Genomic DNA, 17,413 nt, shown 5'->3' on the forward strand with positions numbered 1-17,413 from the left:
GTGTCTTTGTCCGTGTCCAGGCCGACGCCGGGCAAAAATCAGCTTTCCCTGACCGGGAATCGAACCCGGGCCGCGGCGGTGAGAGCGCCGAATCCTAACCACTAGACCACCAGGGAGACATGGGGCTTGAGCTGTACACGAGTGCACCTGAGCTCTTGCTCTGTGCGGGGCAGGCTGCGGGAGACGGCTTCACAGCAGAAACTGTTTATCTAATCAAATCTCACCAAGGGCCGTTGCTCTTTTGAATCAAGATGAAATAATCTAGTTGCCATTGTTTTCAGAACAAAGACACCTACCTAGTGCTTTCTCGTCGTATTCATTTGACTGATTTTGATGAGAGTTTGAGTTATTTGAAGACGTCTCATCGCCAAAACGAGCACATTTCTTTTCAGGGGCCTTTTCCATGCGGCTCTCTCGTGTCCACCAGCTTTCGCGTCCCATGATAGCGCCAGGGCCTTCGATAGCTCAGTTGGTAGAGCGGAGGACTGTAGGTGAACAACCGGCCATCCTTAGGTCGCTGGTTCGACTCCGGCTCGAAGGAAGCCATGCTTTTTGGTGGTGTCTTTGTCCGTGTCCAGGCCGACGCCGGGCAAAAATCAGCTTTCCCTGACCGGGAATCGAACCCGGGCCGCGGCGGTGAGAGCGCCGAATCCTAACCACTAGACCACCAGGGAGACATGGGGCTTGAGCTGTACACGAGTGCACCTGAGCTCTTGCTCTGTGCGGGGCAGGCTGCGGGAGACGGCTTCACAGCAGAAACTGTTTATCTAATCAAATCTCACCAAGGGCCGTTGCTCTTTTGAATCAAGATGAAATAATCTAGTTGTTTTCAGAACAAAGACACCTACCTAGTGCTTTCTCGTCGTATTCATTTGACTGATTTTGATGAGAGTTTGAGTTATTTGAAGACGTCTCATCGCCAAAACGAGCACATTTCTTTTCAGGGGCCTTTTCCATGCGGCTCTCTCGTGTCCACCAGCTTTCGCGTCCCATGACAGCGCAAGGGCCTTCGATAGCTCAGTTGGTAGAGCGGAGGACTGTAGGTGAACAACCGGCCATCCTTAGGTCGCTGGTTCGACTCCGGCTCGAAGGAAGCCATGCTTTTTGGTGGTGTCTTTGTCCGTGTCCAGGCCGACGCCGGGCAAAAATCAGCTTTCCCTGACCGGGAATCGAACCCGGGCCGCGGCGGTGAGAGCGCCGAATCCTAACCACTAGACCACCAGGGAGACATGGGGCTTGAGCTGTACACGAGTGCACCTGAGCTCTTGCTCTGTGCGGGGCAGGCTGCGGGAGACGGCTTCACAGCAGAAACTGTTTATCTAATCAAATCTCACCAAGGGCCGTTGCTCTTTTGAATCAAGATGAAATAATCTAGTTGCCATTGTTTTCAGAACAAAGACACCTACCTAGTGCTTTCTCGTCGTATTCATTTGACTGATTTTGATGAGAGTTTGAGTTATTTGAAGACGTCTCATCGCCAAAACGAGCACATTTCTTTTCAGGGGCCTTTTCCATGCGGCTCTCTCGTGTCCACCAGCTTTCGCGTCCCATGACAGCGCCAGGGCCTTCGATAGCTCAGTTGGTAGAGCGGAGGACTGTAGGTGAACAACCGGCCATCCTTAGGTCGCTGGTTCGACTCCGGCTCGAAGGAAGCCATGCTTTTTGGTGGTGTCTTTGTCCGTGTCCAGGCCGACGCCGGGCAAAAATCAGCTTTCCCTGACCGGGAATCGAACCAGGGCCGCGGCGGTGAGAGCGCCGAATCCTAACCACTAGACCACCAGGGAGACATGGGGCTTGAGCTGTACACGAGTGCACCTGAGCTCTTGCTCTGTGCGGGGCAGGCTGCGGGAGACGGCTTCACAGCAGAAACTGTTTATCTAATCAAATCTCACCAAGGGCCGTTGCTCTTTTGAATCAAGATGAAATAATCTAGTTGCCATTGTTTTCAGAACAAAGACACCTACCTAGTGCTTTCTCGTCGTATTCATTTGACTGATTTTGATGAGAGTTTGAGTTATTTGAAGACGTCTCATCGCCAAAACGAGCACATTTCTTTTCAGGGGCCTTTTCCATGCGGCTCTCTCGTGTCCACCAGCTTTCGCGTCCCATGACAGCGCCAGGGCCTTCGATAGCTCAGTTGGTAGAGCGGAGGACTGTAGGTGAACAACCGGCCATCCTTAGGTCGCTGGTTCGACTCCGGCTCGAAGGAAGCCATGCTTTTTGGTGGTGTCTTTGTCCGTGTCCAGGCCGACGCCGGGCAAAAATCAGCTTTCCCTGACCGTGAATCGAACCCGGGCCGCGGCGGTGAGAGCGCCGAATCCTAACCACTAGACCACCAGGGAGACATGGGGCTTGAGCTGTACACGAGTGCACCTGAGCTCTTGCTCTGTGCGGGGCAGGCTGCGGGAGACGGCTTCACAGCAGAAACTGTTTATCTAATCAAATCTCACCAAGGGCCGTTGCTCTTTTGAATCAAGATGAAATAATCTAGTTGTTTTCAGAACAAAGACACCTACCTAGTGCTTTCTCGTCGTATTCATTTGACTGATTTTGATGAGAGTTTGAGTTATTTGAAGACGTCTCATCGCCAAAACGAGCACATTTCTTTTCAGGGGCCTTTTCCATGCGGCTCTCTCGTGTCCACCAGCTTTCGCGTCCCATGACAGCGCCAGGGCCTTCGATAGCTCAGTTGGTAGAGCGGAGGACTGTAGGTGAACAACCGGCCATCCTTAGGTCGCTGGTTCGACTCCGGCTCGAAGGAAGCCATGCTTTTTGGTGGTGTCTTTGTCCGTGTCCAGGCCGACGCCGGGCAAAAATCAGCTTTCCCTGACCGGGAATCGAACCCGGGCCGCGGCGGTGAGAGCGCCGAATCCTAACCACTAGACCACCAGGGAGACATGGGGCTTGAGCTGTACACGAGTGCACCTGAGCTCTTGCTCTGTGCGGGGCAGGCTGCGGGAGACGGCTTCACAGCAGAAACTGTTTATCTAATCAAATCTCACCAAGGGCCGTTGCTCTTTTGAATCAAGATGAAATAATCTAGTTGCCATTGTTTTCAGAACAAAGACACCTACCTAGTGCTTTCTCGTCGTATTCATTTGACTGATTTTGATGAGAGTTTGAGTTATTTGAAGACGTCTCATCGCCAAAACGAGCACATTTCTTTTCAGGGGCCTTTTCCATGCGGCTCTCTCGTGTCCACCAGCTTTCGCGTCCCATGACAGCGCCAGGGCCTTCGATAGCTCAGTTGGTAGAGCGGAGGACTGTAGGTGAACAACCGGCCATCCTTAGGTCGCTGGTTCGACTCCGGCTCGAAGGAAGCCATGCTTTTTGGTGGTGTCTTTGTCCGTGTCCAGGCCGACGCCGGGCAAAAATCAGCTTTCCCTGACCGGGAATCGAACCCGGGCCGCGGCGGTGAGAGCGCCGAATCCTAACCACTAGACCACCAGGGAGACATGGGGCTTGAGCTGTACACGAGTGCACCTGAGCTCTTGCTCTGTGCGGGGCAGGCTGCGGGAGACGGCTTCACAGCAGAAACTGTTTATCTAATCAAATCTCACCAAGGGCCGTTGCTCTTTTGAATCAAGATGAAATAATCTAGTTGCCATTGTTTTCAGAACAAAGACACCTACCTAGTGCTTTCTCGTCGTATTCATTTGACTGATTTTGATGAGAGTTTGAGTTATTTGAAGACGTCTCATCGCCAAAACGAGCACATTTCTTTTCAGGGGCCTTTTCCATGCGGCTCTCTCGTGTCCACCAGCTTTCGCGTCCCATGACAGCGCCAGGGCCTTCGATAGCTCAGTTGGTAGAGCGGAGGACTGTAGGTGAACAACTGGCCATCCTTAGGTCGCTGGTTCGACTCCGGCTCGAAGGAAGCCATGCTTTTTGGTGGTGTCTTTGTCCGTGTCCAGGCCGACGCCGGGCAAAAATCAGCTTTCCCTGACCGGGAATCGAACCCGGGCCGCGGCGGTGAGAGCGCCGAATCCTAACCACTAGACCACCAGGGAGACATGGGGCTTGAGCTATACACGAGTGCACCTGAGCTCTTGCTCTGTGCGGGGCAGGCTGCGGGAGACGGCTTCACAGCAGAAACTGTTTATCTAATCAAATCTCACCAAGGGCCGTTGCTCTTTTGAATCAAGATGAAATAATCTAGTTGCCATTGTTTTCAGAACAAAGACACCTACCTAGTGCTTTCTCGTCGTATTCATTTGACTGATTTTGATGAGAGTTTGAGTTATTTGAAGACGTCTCATCGCCAAAACGAGCACATTTCTTTTCAGGGGCCTTTTCCATGCGGCTCTCTCGTGTCCACCAGCTTTCGCGTCCCATGACAGCGCCAGGGCCTTCGATAGCTCAGTTGGTAGAGCGGAGGACTGTAGGTGAACAACCGGCCATCCTTAGGTCGCTGGTTCGACTCCGGCTCGAAGGAAGCCATGCTTTATGGTGGTGTCTTTGTCCGTGTCCAGGCCGACGCCGGGCAAAAATCAGCTTTCCCTGACCGGGAATCGAACCCGGGCCGCGGCGGTGAGAGCGCCGAATCCTAACCACTAGACCACCAGGGAGACATGGGGCTTGAGCTGTACACGGGTGAACCTGAGCTCTTGCTCTGTGCGGGGCAGGCTGCGGGAGACTGCTTCACAGCAGAAACTGTTTATCTAATCAAATCTCACCAAGGGCCGTTGCTCTTTTGAATCAAGATGAAATAATCTAGTTGCCATTGTTTTCAGAACAAAGACACCTACCTAGTGCTTTCTCGTCGTATTCATTTGACTGATTTTGATGAGAGTTTGAGTTATTTGAAGACGTCTCATCGCCAAAACGAGCACATTTCTTTTCAGGGGCCTTTTCCATGCGGCTCTCTCGTGTCCACCAGCTTTCGCGTCCCATGACAGCGCCAGGGCCTTCGATAGCTCAGTTGGTAGAGCGGAGGACTGTAGGTGAACAACCGGCCATCCTTAGGTCTCTGGTTCGACTCCGGCTCGAAGGAAGCCATGCTTTTTGGTGGTGTCTTTGTCCGTGTCCAGGCCGACGCCGGGCAAAAATCAGCTTTCCCCGACCGGGAATCGAACCCGGGCCGCGGCGGTGAGAGCGCCGAATCCTAACCACTAGACCACCAGGGAGACATGGGGCTTGAGCTGTACACGGGTGAACCTGAGCTCTTGCTCTGTGCGGGGCAGGCTGCGGGAGACGGCTTCACAGCAGAAACTGTTTATCTAATCAAATCTCACCAAGGGCCGTTGCTCTTTTGAATCAAGATGAAATAATCTAGTTGCCATTGTTTTCAGAACAAAGACACCTACCTAGTGCTTTCTCGTCGTATTCATTTGACTGATTTTGATGAGAGTTTGAGTTATTTGAAGACGTCTCATCGCCAAAACGAGCACATTTCTTTTCAGGGGCCTTTTCCATGCGGCTCTCTCGTGTCCACCAGCTTTCGCGTCCCATGACAGCGCCAGGGCCTTCGATAGCTCAGTTGGTAGAGCGGAGGACTGTAGGTGAACAACCGGCTATCCTTAGGTCGCTGGTTCGACTCCGGCTCGAAGGAAGCCATGCTTTTTGGTGGTGTCTTTGTCCGTGTCCAGGCCGACGCCGGGCAAAAATCAGCTTTCCCTGACCGGGAATCGAACCCGGGCCGCGGCGGTGAGAGCGCCGAATCCTAACCACTAGACCACCAGGGAGACATGGGGCTTGAGCTGTACACGGGTGAACCTGAGCTCTTGCTCTGTGCGGGGCAGGCTGCGGGAGACGGCTTCACAGCAGAAACTGTTTATCTAATCAAATCTCACCAAGGGCCGTTGCTCTTTTGAATCAAGATGAAATAATCTAGTTGCCATTGTTTTCAGAACAAAGACACCTACCTAGTGCTTTCTCGTCGTATTCATTTGACTGATTTTGATGAGAGTTTGAGTTATTTGAAGACGTCTCATCGCCAAAACGAGCACATTTCTTTTCAGGGGCCTTTTCCATGCGGCTCTCTCGTGTCCACCAGCTTTCGCGTCCCATGACAGCGCCAGGGCCTTCGATAGCTCAGTTGGTAGAGCGGAGGACTGTAGGTGAACAACCGGCCATCCTTAGGTCGCTGGTTCGACTCCGGCTCGAAGGAAGCCATGCTTTTTGGTGGTGTCTTTGTCCGTGTCCAGGCCGACGCCGGGCAAAAATCAGCTTTCCCTGACCGTGAATCGAACCCGGGCCGCGGCGGTGAGAGCGCCGAATCCTAACCACTAGACCACCAGGGAGACATGGGGCTTGAGCTGTACACGGGTGAACCTGAGCTCTTGCTCTGTGCGGGGCAGGCTGCGGGAGACGGCTTCACAGCAGAAACTGTTTATCTAATCAAATCTCACCAAGGGCCGTTGCTCTTTTGAATCAAGATGAAATAATCTAGTTGCCATTGTTTTCAGAACAAAGACACCTACCTAGTGCTTTCTCGTCGTATTCATTTGACTGATTTTGATGAGAGTTTGAGTTATTTGAAGACGTCTCATCGCCAAAACGAGCACATTTCTTTTCAGGGGCCTTTTCCATGCGGCTCTCTCGTGTCCACCAGCTTTCGCGTCCCATGACAGCGCCAGGGCCTTCGATAGCTCAGTTGGTAGAGCGGAGGACTGTAGGTGAACAACCGGCTATCCTTAGGTCGCTGGTTCGACTCCGGCTCGAAGGAAGCCATGCTTTTTGGTGGTGTCTTTGTCCGTGTCCAGGCCGACGCCGGGCAAAAATCAGCTTTCCCTGACCGGGAATCGAACCCGGGCCGCGGCGGTGAGAGCGCCGAATCCTAACCACTAGACCACCAGGGAGACATGGGGCTTGAGCTGTACACGGGTGAACCTGAGCTCTTGCTCTGTGCGGGGCAGGCTGCGGGAGACGGCTTCACAGCAGAAACTGTTTATCTAATCAAATCTCACCAAGGGCCGTTGCTCTTTTGAATCAAGATGAAATAATCTAGTTGCCATTGTTTTCAGAACAAAGACACCTACCTAGTGCTTTCTCGTCGTATTCATTTGACTGATTTTGATGAGAGTTTGAGTTATTTGAAGACGTCTCATCGCCAAAACGAGCACATTTCTTTTCAGGGGCCTTTTCCATGCGGCTCTCTCGTGTCCACCAGCTTTCGCGTCCCATGACAGCGCCAGGGCCTTCGATAGCTCAGTTGGTAGAGCGGAGGACTGTAGGTGAACAACCGGCCATCCTTAGGTCGCTGGTTCGACTCCGGCTCGAAGGAAGCCATGCTTTTTGGTGGTGTCTTTGTCCGTGTCCAGGCCGACGCCGGGCAAAAATCAGCTTTCCCTGACCGTGAATCGAACCCGGGCCGCGGCGGTGAGAGCGCCGAATCCTAACCACTAGACCACCAGGGAGACATGGGGCTTGAGCTGTACACGAGTGCACCTGAGCTCTTGCTCTGTGCGGGGCAGGCTGCGGGAGACGGCTTCACAGCAGAAACTGTTTATCTAATCAAATCTCACCAAGGGCCGTTGCTCTTTTGAATCAAGATGAAATAATCTAGTTGCCATTGTTTTCAGAACAAAGACACCTACCTAGTGCTTTCTCGTCGTATTCATTTGACTGATTTTGATGAGAGTTTGAGTTATTTGAAGACGTCTCATCGCCAAAACGAGCACATTTCTTTTCAGGGGCCTTTTCCATGCGGCTCTCTCGTGTCCACCAGCTTTCGCGTCCCATGACAGCGCCAGGGCCTTCGATAGCTCAGTTGGTAGAGCGGAGGACTGTAGGTGAACAACCGGCCATCCTTAGGTCGCTGGTTCGACTCCGGCTCGAAGGAAGCCATGCTTTTTGGTGGTGTCTTTGTCCGTGTCCAGGCCGACGCCGGGCAAAAATCAGCTTTCCCTGACCGGGAATCGAACCCGGGCCGCGGCGGTGAGAGCGCCGAATCCTAACCACTAGACCACCAGGGAGACATGGGGCTTGAGCTGTACACGAGTGCACCTGAGCTCTTGCTCTGTGCGGGGCAGGCTGCGGGAGACGGCTTCACAGCAGAAACTGTTTATCTAATCAAATCTCACCAAGGGCCGTTGCTCTTTTGAATCAAGATGAAATAATCTAGTTGCCATTGTTTTCAGAACAAAGACACCTACCTAGTGCTTTCTCGTCGTATTCATTTGACTGATTTTGATGAGAGTTTGAGTTATTTGAAGACGTCTCATCGCCAAAACGAGCACATTTCTTTTCAGGGGCCTTTTCCATGCGGCTCTCTCGTGTCCACCAGCTTTCGCGTCCCATGACAGCGCCAGGGCCTTCGATAGCTCAGTTGGTAGAGCGGAGGACTGTAGGTGAACAACTGGCCATCCTTAGGTCGCTGGTTCGACTCCGGCTCGAAGGAAGCCATGCTTTTTGGTGGTGTCTTTGTCCGTGTCCAGGCCGACGCCGGGCAAAAATCAGCTTTCCCTGACCGGGAATCGAACCCGGGCCGCGGCGGTGAGAGCGCCGAATCCTAACCACTAGACCACCAGGGAGACATGGGGCTTGAGCTATACACGAGTGCACCTGAGCTCTTGCTCTGTGCGGGGCAGGCTGCGGGAGACGGCTTCACAGCAGAAACTGTTTATCTAATCAAATCTCACCAAGGGCCGTTGCTCTTTTGAATCAAGATGAAATAATCTAGTTGCCATTGTTTTCAGAACAAAGACACCTACCTAGTGCTTTCTCGTCGTATTCATTTGACTGATTTTGATGAGAGTTTGAGTTATTTGAAGACGTCTCATCGCCAAAACGAGCACATTTCTTTTCAGGGGCCTTTTCCATGCGGCTCTCTCGTGTCCACCAGCTTTCGCGTCCCATGACAGCGCCAGGGCCTTCGATAGCTCAGTTGGTAGAGCGGAGGACTGTAGGTGAACAACCGGCCATCCTTAGGTCGCTGGTTCGACTCCGGCTCGAAGGAAGCCATGCTTTATGGTGGTGTCTTTGTCCGTGTCCAGGCCGACGCCGGGCAAAAATCAGCTTTCCCTGACCGGGAATCGAACCCGGGCCGCGGCGGTGAGAGCGCCGAATCCTAACCACTAGACCACCAGGGAGACATGGGGCTTGAGCTGTACACGGGTGAACCTGAGCTCTTGCTCTGTGCGGGGCAGGCTGCGGGAGACTGCTTCACAGCAGAAACTGTTTATCTAATCAAATCTCACCAAGGGCCGTTGCTCTTTTGAATCAAGATGAAATAATCTAGTTGCCATTGTTTTCAGAACAAAGACACCTACCTAGTGCTTTCTCGTCGTATTCATTTGACTGATTTTGATGAGAGTTTGAGTTATTTGAAGACGTCTCATCGCCAAAACGAGCACATTTCTTTTCAGGGGCCTTTTCCATGCGGCTCTCTCGTGTCCACCAGCTTTCGCGTCCCATGACAGCGCCAGGGCCTTCGATAGCTCAGTTGGTAGAGCGGAGGACTGTAGGTGAACAACCGGCCATCCTTAGGTCTCTGGTTCGACTCCGGCTCGAAGGAAGCCATGCTTTTTGGTGGTGTCTTTGTCCGTGTCCAGGCCGACGCCGGGCAAAAATCAGCTTTCCCCGACCGGGAATCGAACCCGGGCCGCGGCGGTGAGAGCGCCGAATCCTAACCACTAGACCACCAGGGAGACATGGGGCTTGAGCTGTACACGGGTGAACCTGAGCTCTTGCTCTGTGCGGGGCAGGCTGCGGGAGACGGCTTCACAGCAGAAACTGTTTATCTAATCAAATCTCACCAAGGGCCGTTGCTCTTTTGAATCAAGATGAAATAATCTAGTTGCCATTGTTTTCAGAACAAAGACACCTACCTAGTGCTTTCTCGTCGTATTCATTTGACTGATTTTGATGAGAGTTTGAGTTATTTGAAGACGTCTCATCGCCAAAACGAGCACATTTCTTTTCAGGGGCCTTTTCCATGCGGCTCTCTCGTGTCCACCAGCTTTCGCGTCCCATGACAGCGCCAGGGCCTTCGATAGCTCAGTTGGTAGAGCGGAGGACTGTAGGTGAACAACCGGCTATCCTTAGGTCGCTGGTTCGACTCCGGCTCGAAGGAAGCCATGCTTTTTGGTGGTGTCTTTGTCCGTGTCCAGGCCGACGCCGGGCAAAAATCAGCTTTCCCTGACCGGGAATCGAACCCGGGCCGCGGCGGTGAGAGCGCCGAATCCTAACCACTAGACCACCAGGGAGACATGGGGCTTGAGCTGTACACGGGTGAACCTGAGCTCTTGCTCTGTGCGGGGCAGGCTGCGGGAGACGGCTTCACAGCAGAAACTGTTTATCTAATCAAATCTCACCAAGGGCCGTTGCTCTTTTGAATCAAGATGAAATAATCTAGTTGCCATTGTTTTCAGAACAAAGACACCTACCTAGTGCTTTCTCGTCGTATTCATTTGACTGATTTTGATGAGAGTTTGAGTTATTTGAAGACGTCTCATCGCCAAAACGAGCACATTTCTTTTCAGGGGCCTTTTCCATGCGGCTCTCTCGTGTCCACCAGCTTTCGCGTCCCATGACAGCGCCAGGGCCTTCGATAGCTCAGTTGGTAGAGCGGAGGACTGTAGGTGAACAACCGGCCATCCTTAGGTCGCTGGTTCGACTCCGGCTCGAAGGAAGCCATGCTTTTTGGTGGTGTCTTTGTCCGTGTCCAGGCCGACGCCGGGCAAAAATCAGCTTTCCCTGACCGTGAATCGAACCCGGGCCGCGGCGGTGAGAGCGCCGAATCCTAACCACTAGACCACCAGGGAGACATGGGGCTTGAGCTGTACACGAGTGCACCTGAGCTCTTGCTCTGTGCGGGGCAGGCTGCGGGAGACGGCTTCACAGCAGAAACTGTTTATCTAATCAAATCTCACCAAGGGCCGTTGCTCTTTTGAATCAAGATGAAATAATCTAGTTGCCATTGTTTTCAGAACAAAGACACCTACCTAGTGCTTTCTCGTCGTATTCATTTGACTGATTTTGATGAGAGTTTGAGTTATTTGAAGACGTCTCATCGCCAAAACGAGCACATTTCTTTTCAGGGGCCTTTTCCATGCGGCTCTCTCGTGTCCACCAGCTTTCGCGTCCCATGACAGCGCCAGGGCCTTCGATAGCTCAGTTGGTAGAGCGGAGGACTGTAGGTGAACAACCGGCCATCCTTAGGTCGCTGGTTCGACTCCGGCTCGAAGGAAGCCATGCTTTATGGTGGTGTCTTTGTCCGTGTCCAGGCCGACGCCGGGCAAAAATCAGCTTTCCCTGACCGGGAATCGAACCCGGGCCGCGGCGGTGAGAGCGCCGAATCCTAACCACTAGACCACCAGGGAGACATGGGGCTTGAGCTGTACACGGGTGAACCTGAGCTCTTGCTCTGTGCGGGGCAGGCTGCGGGAGACTGCTTCACAGCAGAAACTGTTTATCTAATCAAATCTCACCAAGGGCCGTTGCTCTTTTGAATCAAGATGAAATAATCTAGTTGCCATTGTTTTCAGAACAAAGACACCTACCTAGTGCTTTCTCGTCGTATTCATTTGACTGATTTTGATGAGAGTTTGAGTTATTTGAAGACGTCTCATCGCCAAAACGAGCACATTTCTTTTCAGGGGCCTTTTCCATGCGGCTCTCTCGTGTCCACCAGCTTTCGCGTCCCATGACAGCGCCAGGGCCTTCGATAGCTCAGTTGGTAGAGCGGAGGACTGTAGGTGAACAACCGGCCATCCTTAGGTCTCTGGTTCGACTCCGGCTCGAAGGAAGCCATGCTTTTTGGTGGTGTCTTTGTCCGTGTCCAGGCCGACGCCGGGCAAAAATCAGCTTTCCCCGACCGGGAATCGAAACCGGGCCGCGGCGGTGAGAGCGCCGAATCCTAACCACTAGACCACCAGGGAGACATGGGGCTTGAGCTGTACACGGGTGAACCTGAGCTCTTGCTCTGTGCGGGGCAGGCTGCGGGAGACGGCTTCACAGCAGAAACTGTTTATCTAATCAAATCTCACCAAGGGCCGTTGCTCTTTTGAATCAAGATGAAATAATCTAGTTGCCATTGTTTTCAGAACAAAGACACCTACCTAGTGCTTTCTCGTCGTATTCATTTGACTGATTTTGATGAGAGTTTGAGTTATTTGAAGACGTCTCATCGCCAAAACGAGCACATTTCTTTTCAGGGGCCTTTTCCATGCGGCTCTCTCGTGTCCACCAGCTTTCGCGTCCCATGACAGCGCCAGGGCCTTCGATAGCTCAGTTGGTAGAGCGGAGGACTGTAGGTGAACAACCGGCCATCCTTAGGTCTCTGGTTCGACTCCGGCTCGAAGGAAGCCATGCTTTTTGGTGGTGTCTTTGTCCGTGTCCAGGCCGACGCCGGGCAAAAATCAGCTTTCCCCGACCGGGAATCGAACCCGGGCCGCGGCGGTGAGAGCGCCGAATCCTAACCACTAGACCACCAGGGAGACATGGGGCTTGAGCTGTACACGGGTGAACCTGAGCTCTTGCTCTGTGCGGGGCAGGCTGCGGGAGATGGCTTCACAGCAGAAACTGTTTATCTAATCAAATCTCACCAAGGGCCGTTGCTCTTTTGAATCAAGATGAAATAATCTAGTTGCCATTGTTTTCAGAACAAAGACACCTACCTAGTGCTTTCTCGTCGTATTCATTTGACTGATTTTGATGAGAGTTTGAGTTATTTGAAGACGTCTCATCGCCAAAACGAGCACATTTCTTTTCAGGGGCCTTTTCCATGCGGCTCTCTCGTGTCCACCAGCTTTCGCGTCCCATGACAGCGCCAGGGCCTTCGATAGCTCAGTTGGTAGAGCGGAGGACTGTAGGTGAACAACCGGCTATCCTTAGGTCGCTGGTTCGACTCCGGCTCGAAGGAAGCCATGCTTTTTGGTGGTGTCTTTGTCCGTGTCCAGGCCGACGCCGGGCAAAAATCAGCTTTCCCTGACCGGGAATCGAACCCGGGCCGCGGCGGTGAGAGCGCCGAATCCTAACCACTAGACCACCAGGGAGACATGGGGCTTGAGCTGTACGGGGGTGAACCTGAGCTCTTGCTCTGTGCGGGGCAGGCTGCGGGAGACGGCTTCACAGCAGAAACTGTTTATCTAATCAAATCTCACCAAGGGCCGTTGCTCTTTTGAATCAAGATGAAATAATCTAGTTGCCATTGTTTTCAGAACAAAGACACCTACCTAGTGCTTTCTCGTCGTATTCATTTGACTGATTTTGATGAGAGTTTGAGTTATTTGAAGACGTCTCATCGCCAAAACGAGCACATTTCTTTTCAGGGGCCTTTTCCATGCGGCTCTCTCGTGTCCACCAGCTTTCGCGTCCCATGACAGCGCCAGGGCCTTCGATAGCTCAGTTGGTAGAGCGGAGGACTGTAGGTGAACAACCGGCCATCCTTAGGTCGCTGGTTCGACTCCGGCTCGAAGGAAGCCATGCTTTTTGGTGGTGTCTTTGTCCGTGTCCAGGCCGACGCCGGGCAAAAATCAGCTTTCCCTGACCGTGAATCGAACCCGGGCCGCGGCGGTGAGAGCGCCGAATCCTAACCACTAGACCACCAGGGAGACATGGGGCTTGAGCTGTACACGAGTGCACCTGAGCTCTTGCTCTGTGCGGGGCAGGCTGCGGGAGACGGCTTCACAGCAGAAACTGTTTATCTAATCAAATCTCACCAAGGGCCGTTGCTCTTTTGAATCAAGATGAAATAATCTAGTTGCCATTGTTTTCAGAACAAAGACACCTACCTAGTGCTTTCTCGTCGTATTCATTTGACTGATTTTGATGAGAGTTTGAGTTATTTGAAGACGTCTCATCGCCAAAACGAGCACATTTCTTTTCAGGGGCCTTTTCCATGCGGCTCTCTCGTGTCCACCAGCTTTCGCGTCCCATGACAGCGCCAGGGCCTTCGATAGCTCAGTTGGTAGAGCGGAGGACTGTAGGTGAACAACCGGCCATCCTTAGGTCGCTGGTTCGACTCCGGCTCGAAGGAAGCCATGCTTTTTGGTGGTGTCTTTGTCCGTGTCCAGGCCGACGCCGGGCAAAAATCAGCTTTCCCTGACCGTGAATCGAACCCGGGCCGCGGCGGTGAGAGCGCCGAATCCTAACCACTAGACCACCAGGGAGACATGGGGCTTGAGCTGTACACGAGTGCACCTGAGCTCTTGCTCTGTGCGGGGCAGGCTGCGGGAGACGGCTTCACAGCAGAAACTGTTTATCTAATCAAATCTCACCAAGGGCCGTTGCTCTTTTGAATCAAGATGAAATAATCTAGTTGCCATTGTTTTCAGAACAAAGACACCTACCTAGTGCTTTCTCGTCGTATTCATTTGACTGATTTTGATGAGAGTTTGAGTTATTTGAAGACGTCTCATCGCCAAAACGAGCACATTTCTTTTCAGGGGCCTTTTCCATGCGGCTCTCTCGTGTCCACCAGCTTTCGCGTCCCATGACAGCGCCAGGGCCTTCGATAGCTCAGTTGGTAGAGCGGAGGACTGTAGGTGAACAACCGGCCATCCTTAGGTCGCTGGTTCGACTCCGGCTCGAAGGAAGCCATGCTTTTTGGTGGTGTCTTTGTCCGTGTCCAGGCCGACGCCGGGCAAAAATCAGCTTTCCCTGACCGGGAATCGAACCCGGGCCGCGGCGGTGAGAGCGCCGAATCCTAACCACTAGACCACCAGGGAGACATGGGGCTTGAGCTGTACACGAGTGCACCTGAGCTCTTGCTCTGTGCGGGGCAGGCTGCGGGAGACGGCTTCACAGCAGAAACTGTTTATCTAATCAAATCTCACCAAGGGCCGTTGCTCTTTTGAATCAAGATGAAATAATCTAGTTGCCATTGTTTTCAGAACAAAGACACCTACCTAGTGCTTTCTCGTCGTATTCATTTGACTGATTTTGATGAGAGTTTGAGTTATTTGAAGACGTCTCATCGCCAAAACGAGCACATTTATTTTCAGGGGCCTTTTCCATGCGGCTCTCTCGTGTCCACCAGCTTTCGCGTCCCATGACAGCGCCAGGGCCTTCGATAGCTCAGTTGGTAGAGCGGAGGACTGTAGGTGAACAACTGGCCATCCTTAGGTCGCTGGTTCGACTCCGGCTCGAAGGAAGCCATGCTTTTTGGTGGTGTCTTTGTCCGTGTCCAGGCCGACGCCGGGCAAAAATCAGCTTTCCCTGACCGGGAATCGAACCCGGGCCGCGGCGGTGAGAGCGCCGAATCCTAACCACTAGACCACCAGGGAGACATGGGGCTTGAGCTATACACGAGTGCACCTGAGCTCTTGCTCTGTGCGGGGCAGGCTGCGGGAGACGGCTTCACAGCAGAAACTGTTTATCTAATCAAATCTCACCAAGGGCCGTTGCTCTTTTGAATCAAGATGAAATAATCTAGTTGCCATTGTTTTCAGAACAAAGACACCTACCTAGTGCTTTCTCGTCGTATTCATTTGACTGATTTTGATGAGAGTTTGAGTTATTTGAAGACGTCTCATCGCCAAAACGAGCACATTTCTTTTCAGGGGCCTTTTCCATGCGGCTCTCTCGTGTCCACCAGCTTTCGCGTCCCATGACAGCGCCAGGGCCTTCGATAGCTCAGTTGGTAGAGCGGAGGACTGTAGGTGAACAACCGGCCATCCTTAGGTCGCTGGTTCGACTCCGGCTCGAAGGAAGCCATGCTTTATGGTGGTGTCTTTGTCCGTGTCCAGGCCGACGCCGGGCAAAAATCAGCTTTCCCTGACCGGGAATCGAACCCGGGCCGCGGCGGTGAGAGCGCCGAATCCTAACCACTAGACCACCAGGGAGACATGGGGCTTGAGCTGTACACGGGTGAACCTGAGCTCTTGCTCTGTGCGGGGCAGGCTGCGGGAGACTGCTTCACAGCAGAAACTGTTTATCTAATCAAATCTCACCAAGGGCCGTTGCTCTTTTGAATCAAGATGAAATAATCTAGTTGCCATTGTTTTCAGAACAAAGACACCTACCTAGTGCTTTCTCGTCGTATTCATTTGACTGATTTTGATGAGAGTTTGAGTTATTTGAAGACGTCTCATCGCCAAAACGAGCACATTTCTTTTCAGGGGCCTTTTCCATGCGGCTCTCTCGTGTCCACCAGCTTTCGCGTCCCATGACAGCGCCAGGGCCTTCGATAGCTCAGTTGGTAGAGCGGAGGACTGTAGGTGAACAACCGGCCATCCTTAGGTCTCTGGTTCGACTCCGGCTCGAAGGAAGCCATGCTTTTTGGTGGTGTCTTTGTCCGTGTCCAGGCCGACGCCTGGCAAAAATCAGCTTTCCCCGACCTGGAATCGAACCCGGGCCGCGGCGGTGAGAGCGCCGAATCCTAACCACTAGACCACCAGGGAGACATGGGGCTTGAGCTGTACACGGGTGAACCTGAGCTCTTGCTCTGTGCGGGGCAGGCTGCGGGAGACGGCTTCACAGCAGAAACTGTTTATCTAATCAAATCTCACCAAGGGCCGTTGCTCTTTTGAATCAAGATGAAATAATCTAGTTGCCATTGTTTTCAGAACAAAGACACCTACCTAGTGCTTTCTCGTCGTATTCATTTGACTGATTTTGATGAGAGTTTGAGTTATTTGAAGACGTCTCATCGCCAAAACGAGCACATTTCTTTTCAGGGGCCTTTTCCATGCGGCTCTCTCGTGTCCACCAGCTTTCGCGTCCCATGACAGCGCCAGGGCCTTCGATAGCTCAGTTGGTAGAGCGGAGGACTGTAGGTGAACAACCGGCTATCCTTAGGTCGCTGGTTCGACTCCGGCTCGAAGGAAGCCATGCTTTTTGGTGGTGTCTTTGTCCGTGTCCAGGCCGACGCCGGGCAAAAATCAGCTTTCCCTGACCGGGAATCTAACCCGGGCCGCGGCGGTGAGAGCGCCGAATCCTAACCACTAGACCACCAGGGAGACATGGGGCTTGAGCTGTACACGGGTGAACCTGAGCTCTTGCTCTGTGCGGGGCAGGCTGCGGGAGACGGCTTCACAGCAGAAACTGTTTATCTAATCAAATCTCACCAAGGGCCGTTGCTCTTTTGAATCAAGATGAAATAATCTAGTTGCCATTGTTTTCAGAACAAAGACACCTACCTAGTGCTTTCTCGTCGTATTCATTTGACTGATTTTGATGAGAGTTTGAGTTATTTGAAGACGTCTCATCGCCAAAACGAGCACATTTCTTTTCAGGGGCCTTTTCCATGCGGCTCTCTCGTGTCCACCAGCTTTCGCGTCCCATGACAGCGCCAGGGCCTTCGATAGCTCAGTTGGTAGAGCGGAGGACTGTAGGTGAACAACCGGCCATCCTTAGGTCGCTGGTTCGACTCCGGCTCGAAGGAAGCCATGCTTTTTGGTGGTGTCTTTGTCCGTGTCCAGGCCGACGCCGGGCAAAAATCAGCTTTCCCTGACCGTGAATCGAACCCGGGCCGCGGCGGTGAGAGCGCCGAATCCTAACCACTAGACCACCAGGGAGACATGGGGCT

General features: G+C 52.8%; 44 non-coding genes across 44 annotated transcripts; 26 read left to right on the forward strand and 18 right to left on the reverse strand.

Annotated features, from left to right (window-relative positions):
- Nucleotides 1-44: 44 nt before the first annotated feature.
- Nucleotides 45-116, reverse strand: trnae-cuc (transfer RNA glutamic acid (anticodon CUC)). Its single transcript has one exon. It is a non-coding gene; the product is annotated as a tRNA-Glu (tRNA).
- Nucleotides 117-454: 338 nt separating this feature from the next.
- Nucleotides 455-541, forward strand: trnay-gua (transfer RNA tyrosine (anticodon GUA)). The gene is given in 2 exon segments: nt 455-491; nt 506-541. It is a non-coding gene; the product is annotated as a tRNA-Tyr (tRNA).
- A 61-nt stretch (nt 542-602) lies between these two features.
- Nucleotides 603-674, reverse strand: trnae-cuc (transfer RNA glutamic acid (anticodon CUC)). Its single transcript has one exon. It is a non-coding gene; the product is annotated as a tRNA-Glu (tRNA).
- A 332-nt stretch (nt 675-1,006) lies between these two features.
- On the forward strand, nt 1,007-1,093 carry trnay-gua (transfer RNA tyrosine (anticodon GUA)). The gene is given in 2 exon segments: nt 1,007-1,043; nt 1,058-1,093. It is a non-coding gene; the product is annotated as a tRNA-Tyr (tRNA).
- Nucleotides 1,094-1,154: 61 nt separating this feature from the next.
- On the reverse strand, nt 1,155-1,226 carry trnae-cuc (transfer RNA glutamic acid (anticodon CUC)). Its single transcript has one exon. It is a non-coding gene; the product is annotated as a tRNA-Glu (tRNA).
- A 338-nt stretch (nt 1,227-1,564) lies between these two features.
- trnay-gua (transfer RNA tyrosine (anticodon GUA)) lies at nt 1,565-1,651 on the forward strand. Its single transcript is given in 2 exon segments — nt 1,565-1,601; nt 1,616-1,651. It is a non-coding gene; the product is annotated as a tRNA-Tyr (tRNA).
- A 471-nt stretch (nt 1,652-2,122) lies between these two features.
- Nucleotides 2,123-2,209, forward strand: trnay-gua (transfer RNA tyrosine (anticodon GUA)). The gene is given in 2 exon segments: nt 2,123-2,159; nt 2,174-2,209. It is a non-coding gene; the product is annotated as a tRNA-Tyr (tRNA).
- A 465-nt stretch (nt 2,210-2,674) lies between these two features.
- Nucleotides 2,675-2,761, forward strand: trnay-gua (transfer RNA tyrosine (anticodon GUA)). Its single transcript is given in 2 exon segments — nt 2,675-2,711; nt 2,726-2,761. It is a non-coding gene; the product is annotated as a tRNA-Tyr (tRNA).
- Nucleotides 2,762-2,822: 61 nt separating this feature from the next.
- On the reverse strand, nt 2,823-2,894 carry trnae-cuc (transfer RNA glutamic acid (anticodon CUC)). Its single transcript has one exon. It is a non-coding gene; the product is annotated as a tRNA-Glu (tRNA).
- Nucleotides 2,895-3,232: 338 nt separating this feature from the next.
- trnay-gua (transfer RNA tyrosine (anticodon GUA)) lies at nt 3,233-3,319 on the forward strand. Its single transcript is given in 2 exon segments — nt 3,233-3,269; nt 3,284-3,319. It is a non-coding gene; the product is annotated as a tRNA-Tyr (tRNA).
- Nucleotides 3,320-3,380: 61 nt separating this feature from the next.
- trnae-cuc (transfer RNA glutamic acid (anticodon CUC)) lies at nt 3,381-3,452 on the reverse strand. The gene has a single exon. It is a non-coding gene; the product is annotated as a tRNA-Glu (tRNA).
- A 338-nt stretch (nt 3,453-3,790) lies between these two features.
- trnay-gua (transfer RNA tyrosine (anticodon GUA)) lies at nt 3,791-3,877 on the forward strand. Its single transcript is given in 2 exon segments — nt 3,791-3,827; nt 3,842-3,877. It is a non-coding gene; the product is annotated as a tRNA-Tyr (tRNA).
- A 61-nt stretch (nt 3,878-3,938) lies between these two features.
- Nucleotides 3,939-4,010, reverse strand: trnae-cuc (transfer RNA glutamic acid (anticodon CUC)). Its single transcript has one exon. It is a non-coding gene; the product is annotated as a tRNA-Glu (tRNA).
- A 338-nt stretch (nt 4,011-4,348) lies between these two features.
- trnay-gua (transfer RNA tyrosine (anticodon GUA)) lies at nt 4,349-4,435 on the forward strand. The gene is given in 2 exon segments: nt 4,349-4,385; nt 4,400-4,435. It is a non-coding gene; the product is annotated as a tRNA-Tyr (tRNA).
- A 61-nt stretch (nt 4,436-4,496) lies between these two features.
- On the reverse strand, nt 4,497-4,568 carry trnae-cuc (transfer RNA glutamic acid (anticodon CUC)). Its single transcript has one exon. It is a non-coding gene; the product is annotated as a tRNA-Glu (tRNA).
- Nucleotides 4,569-5,464: 896 nt separating this feature from the next.
- On the forward strand, nt 5,465-5,551 carry trnay-gua (transfer RNA tyrosine (anticodon GUA)). The gene is given in 2 exon segments: nt 5,465-5,501; nt 5,516-5,551. It is a non-coding gene; the product is annotated as a tRNA-Tyr (tRNA).
- A 61-nt stretch (nt 5,552-5,612) lies between these two features.
- trnae-cuc (transfer RNA glutamic acid (anticodon CUC)) lies at nt 5,613-5,684 on the reverse strand. Its single transcript has one exon. It is a non-coding gene; the product is annotated as a tRNA-Glu (tRNA).
- Nucleotides 5,685-6,022: 338 nt separating this feature from the next.
- trnay-gua (transfer RNA tyrosine (anticodon GUA)) lies at nt 6,023-6,109 on the forward strand. The gene is given in 2 exon segments: nt 6,023-6,059; nt 6,074-6,109. It is a non-coding gene; the product is annotated as a tRNA-Tyr (tRNA).
- A 471-nt stretch (nt 6,110-6,580) lies between these two features.
- On the forward strand, nt 6,581-6,667 carry trnay-gua (transfer RNA tyrosine (anticodon GUA)). Its single transcript is given in 2 exon segments — nt 6,581-6,617; nt 6,632-6,667. It is a non-coding gene; the product is annotated as a tRNA-Tyr (tRNA).
- Nucleotides 6,668-6,728: 61 nt separating this feature from the next.
- trnae-cuc (transfer RNA glutamic acid (anticodon CUC)) lies at nt 6,729-6,800 on the reverse strand. Its single transcript has one exon. It is a non-coding gene; the product is annotated as a tRNA-Glu (tRNA).
- Nucleotides 6,801-7,138: 338 nt separating this feature from the next.
- On the forward strand, nt 7,139-7,225 carry trnay-gua (transfer RNA tyrosine (anticodon GUA)). The gene is given in 2 exon segments: nt 7,139-7,175; nt 7,190-7,225. It is a non-coding gene; the product is annotated as a tRNA-Tyr (tRNA).
- Nucleotides 7,226-7,696: 471 nt separating this feature from the next.
- trnay-gua (transfer RNA tyrosine (anticodon GUA)) lies at nt 7,697-7,783 on the forward strand. The gene is given in 2 exon segments: nt 7,697-7,733; nt 7,748-7,783. It is a non-coding gene; the product is annotated as a tRNA-Tyr (tRNA).
- A 61-nt stretch (nt 7,784-7,844) lies between these two features.
- On the reverse strand, nt 7,845-7,916 carry trnae-cuc (transfer RNA glutamic acid (anticodon CUC)). The gene has a single exon. It is a non-coding gene; the product is annotated as a tRNA-Glu (tRNA).
- Nucleotides 7,917-8,254: 338 nt separating this feature from the next.
- trnay-gua (transfer RNA tyrosine (anticodon GUA)) lies at nt 8,255-8,341 on the forward strand. Its single transcript is given in 2 exon segments — nt 8,255-8,291; nt 8,306-8,341. It is a non-coding gene; the product is annotated as a tRNA-Tyr (tRNA).
- Nucleotides 8,342-8,402: 61 nt separating this feature from the next.
- trnae-cuc (transfer RNA glutamic acid (anticodon CUC)) lies at nt 8,403-8,474 on the reverse strand. The gene has a single exon. It is a non-coding gene; the product is annotated as a tRNA-Glu (tRNA).
- Nucleotides 8,475-8,812: 338 nt separating this feature from the next.
- Nucleotides 8,813-8,899, forward strand: trnay-gua (transfer RNA tyrosine (anticodon GUA)). Its single transcript is given in 2 exon segments — nt 8,813-8,849; nt 8,864-8,899. It is a non-coding gene; the product is annotated as a tRNA-Tyr (tRNA).
- Nucleotides 8,900-8,960: 61 nt separating this feature from the next.
- trnae-cuc (transfer RNA glutamic acid (anticodon CUC)) lies at nt 8,961-9,032 on the reverse strand. Its single transcript has one exon. It is a non-coding gene; the product is annotated as a tRNA-Glu (tRNA).
- An 896-nt stretch (nt 9,033-9,928) lies between these two features.
- trnay-gua (transfer RNA tyrosine (anticodon GUA)) lies at nt 9,929-10,015 on the forward strand. The gene is given in 2 exon segments: nt 9,929-9,965; nt 9,980-10,015. It is a non-coding gene; the product is annotated as a tRNA-Tyr (tRNA).
- A 61-nt stretch (nt 10,016-10,076) lies between these two features.
- On the reverse strand, nt 10,077-10,148 carry trnae-cuc (transfer RNA glutamic acid (anticodon CUC)). Its single transcript has one exon. It is a non-coding gene; the product is annotated as a tRNA-Glu (tRNA).
- Nucleotides 10,149-10,486: 338 nt separating this feature from the next.
- Nucleotides 10,487-10,573, forward strand: trnay-gua (transfer RNA tyrosine (anticodon GUA)). Its single transcript is given in 2 exon segments — nt 10,487-10,523; nt 10,538-10,573. It is a non-coding gene; the product is annotated as a tRNA-Tyr (tRNA).
- A 471-nt stretch (nt 10,574-11,044) lies between these two features.
- On the forward strand, nt 11,045-11,131 carry trnay-gua (transfer RNA tyrosine (anticodon GUA)). The gene is given in 2 exon segments: nt 11,045-11,081; nt 11,096-11,131. It is a non-coding gene; the product is annotated as a tRNA-Tyr (tRNA).
- A 61-nt stretch (nt 11,132-11,192) lies between these two features.
- trnae-cuc (transfer RNA glutamic acid (anticodon CUC)) lies at nt 11,193-11,264 on the reverse strand. The gene has a single exon. It is a non-coding gene; the product is annotated as a tRNA-Glu (tRNA).
- Nucleotides 11,265-12,718: 1,454 nt separating this feature from the next.
- On the forward strand, nt 12,719-12,805 carry trnay-gua (transfer RNA tyrosine (anticodon GUA)). The gene is given in 2 exon segments: nt 12,719-12,755; nt 12,770-12,805. It is a non-coding gene; the product is annotated as a tRNA-Tyr (tRNA).
- Nucleotides 12,806-12,866: 61 nt separating this feature from the next.
- trnae-cuc (transfer RNA glutamic acid (anticodon CUC)) lies at nt 12,867-12,938 on the reverse strand. The gene has a single exon. It is a non-coding gene; the product is annotated as a tRNA-Glu (tRNA).
- A 338-nt stretch (nt 12,939-13,276) lies between these two features.
- trnay-gua (transfer RNA tyrosine (anticodon GUA)) lies at nt 13,277-13,363 on the forward strand. The gene is given in 2 exon segments: nt 13,277-13,313; nt 13,328-13,363. It is a non-coding gene; the product is annotated as a tRNA-Tyr (tRNA).
- Nucleotides 13,364-13,834: 471 nt separating this feature from the next.
- Nucleotides 13,835-13,921, forward strand: trnay-gua (transfer RNA tyrosine (anticodon GUA)). Its single transcript is given in 2 exon segments — nt 13,835-13,871; nt 13,886-13,921. It is a non-coding gene; the product is annotated as a tRNA-Tyr (tRNA).
- A 471-nt stretch (nt 13,922-14,392) lies between these two features.
- trnay-gua (transfer RNA tyrosine (anticodon GUA)) lies at nt 14,393-14,479 on the forward strand. Its single transcript is given in 2 exon segments — nt 14,393-14,429; nt 14,444-14,479. It is a non-coding gene; the product is annotated as a tRNA-Tyr (tRNA).
- Nucleotides 14,480-14,540: 61 nt separating this feature from the next.
- trnae-cuc (transfer RNA glutamic acid (anticodon CUC)) lies at nt 14,541-14,612 on the reverse strand. The gene has a single exon. It is a non-coding gene; the product is annotated as a tRNA-Glu (tRNA).
- Nucleotides 14,613-14,950: 338 nt separating this feature from the next.
- trnay-gua (transfer RNA tyrosine (anticodon GUA)) lies at nt 14,951-15,037 on the forward strand. The gene is given in 2 exon segments: nt 14,951-14,987; nt 15,002-15,037. It is a non-coding gene; the product is annotated as a tRNA-Tyr (tRNA).
- A 61-nt stretch (nt 15,038-15,098) lies between these two features.
- Nucleotides 15,099-15,170, reverse strand: trnae-cuc (transfer RNA glutamic acid (anticodon CUC)). Its single transcript has one exon. It is a non-coding gene; the product is annotated as a tRNA-Glu (tRNA).
- A 338-nt stretch (nt 15,171-15,508) lies between these two features.
- trnay-gua (transfer RNA tyrosine (anticodon GUA)) lies at nt 15,509-15,595 on the forward strand. The gene is given in 2 exon segments: nt 15,509-15,545; nt 15,560-15,595. It is a non-coding gene; the product is annotated as a tRNA-Tyr (tRNA).
- Nucleotides 15,596-15,656: 61 nt separating this feature from the next.
- Nucleotides 15,657-15,728, reverse strand: trnae-cuc (transfer RNA glutamic acid (anticodon CUC)). Its single transcript has one exon. It is a non-coding gene; the product is annotated as a tRNA-Glu (tRNA).
- An 896-nt stretch (nt 15,729-16,624) lies between these two features.
- trnay-gua (transfer RNA tyrosine (anticodon GUA)) lies at nt 16,625-16,711 on the forward strand. Its single transcript is given in 2 exon segments — nt 16,625-16,661; nt 16,676-16,711. It is a non-coding gene; the product is annotated as a tRNA-Tyr (tRNA).
- Nucleotides 16,712-17,182: 471 nt separating this feature from the next.
- Nucleotides 17,183-17,269, forward strand: trnay-gua (transfer RNA tyrosine (anticodon GUA)). The gene is given in 2 exon segments: nt 17,183-17,219; nt 17,234-17,269. It is a non-coding gene; the product is annotated as a tRNA-Tyr (tRNA).
- Nucleotides 17,270-17,413: the final 144 nt, after the last annotated feature.

Source organism: Sardina pilchardus, chromosome 6 (genome assembly GCF_963854185.1).
Source record: "Sardina pilchardus chromosome 6, fSarPil1.1, whole genome shotgun sequence".
Lineage (NCBI taxonomy): Eukaryota > Metazoa > Chordata > Actinopteri > Clupeiformes > Clupeidae > Sardina > Sardina pilchardus.